The 1,648-nt window shown below is 37.0% G+C and overlaps 1 protein-coding gene across 1 annotated transcript in view; it reads left to right on the top strand.

Moving 5' to 3' along the window:
- The window catches only part of LOC102196331 (glucocorticoid receptor), a 67,686-nt gene that overhangs the window by 51,223 nt on the left and 14,815 nt on the right, over window positions 1–1,648 (top strand). The window lies entirely within an intron of this gene.

The following is a 1,648-nucleotide window of genomic DNA, read 5'->3' as shown; positions in this document are numbered from 1 at the left end:
TGATGCCAGTTAAGGAAGTTGCCTCAGTCGTACGTCCCCACTTAGGCCTTAGTCATATAGGCCTATAGACTGACCAACAACAATGTGGTTGTTATTTTAAAAAGTGGGGGACGAGTTTCCAGCAATGGTTAGCATGAAATTGGTCACAAAGAAGCATATGCCACTATACCGAAAACATTGTCGCAAGTAGATTGCTAATAGCACAAAAGGCAGTACTTTTACTTTGATGGCACATGTTCTCTTATTATGGTTTGTATTGCACTTCTCAGTTTCACTACTACCTGGTGAGTAGTTTGCGAGTGTTTCAGTAGTACATACTTCTGTAGTGCTCGTCTGGTTAAGACCACAGCCTTTATTTGTCTGAGTGTTGTCATAAAAAGCAAATAACGAGCGAAAGTGCAGTTGTGGCTCAGTTCAGTAGCCAGCTGGGTGTCATCTTAATGGTAGGGTGACCAATAAGGAAGTGTTTGATGCATCTCACTTCAGACTGCACAAAAGGTAAATTTTTGATTTTTTTTATTCCTTTTTCCTCGTTCCTTTTTTTTTTTTTAAACAGTTGTTTAGTTACCAATGTCATGTCACCTTTTTAATGGCTGAATCCATAATTACAGATGGAGGAGTAATTGTATCTCATGGCCAGAGTTTTTAGAAGCCTAGCACTTCCAAGGTATAAGGTCATGACCGATGTTAATAACTCATTAACTCTTAAATTTTGGGGATCACTGCATTGTTTTTGAAGCTTGTCACAAGAGCTCAAGAGCAGCACATGTAGTTTGTGCATTGCAGTGGTACTGAACACACGTGTGCACCCCTTGATACCAAAGGGAAATATGCCACTGCTAAAATGCAGCTTATACACAATAATTTGTATATTAACAAGGGGAATGTGCTTGTAACTATAGATTTGACAGAAAACTACCAGTCCATGATATAATCTCAGATCCACACATATAGAATGTATCTTTATACTATTTATTTGTGAATGTTGAAATGCATGGAAAATGAGAATTGGAAAAAACTTTCTTTGCCATGTTTGGGGACTCTTTTGCTCTAAGTGGAGCAAGACACTACACCAAAACATAGGATTCAGCACATAAATGGATATACTAAAATTTTATTGTTGTCAATATAACTTAAATTCATGGTTTAAATGTCAAGAAAATACGATAATTGCTGGGTTTTATTCCTACGCCGTTTCCATTCCACCAAAACAAAAATGGAAACAAAATGAATTTGAAACTCCAACCACTCGTGCTAGTTTCAACTCATGGAAACAGAAAGCACATGACCTGCTAATTAGTATTTCTGCTCCTGAGAAACCTGCCAGAAAACCATAACATTGGCTTATGTTTTTGTAATTTCTTTTTATATGACAAGGGGAAAAATGAGGTGAAAATCTGGTTTTAAATCTTATGTATATGATGTCCAGAACTGGCAAGTCGATCAAGAGGAGAAGCACTAAAAGGAGGAGGAGGGGTCTCACATAGCTGAGCCATATTTCAAGGAAACAGAAAATGAAAGGACTTAATGTGCAGTTCAACTTTTATTGTTTTGAGAGCAGAAACAACTGAACAGCAACTCAATTTAAATATCCAGTTAACTGTATGGTCCATTTCTAGTATTTCTTAGCTCTTTTGTGGTAGTTTTA

The sequence above is a fragment of the Pundamilia nyererei genome, unplaced genomic scaffold (assembly GCF_000239375.1).
Source record: "Pundamilia nyererei isolate P.nyererei 1_Seehausen unplaced genomic scaffold, PunNye1.0 scaffold00026, whole genome shotgun sequence".
Taxonomy (NCBI): Eukaryota; Metazoa; Chordata; class Actinopteri; order Cichliformes; family Cichlidae; genus Pundamilia; species Pundamilia nyererei.
Note: the sequence above shows the minus strand (reverse complement) of the source record. Positions and strands in the feature narration are given on the sequence as shown.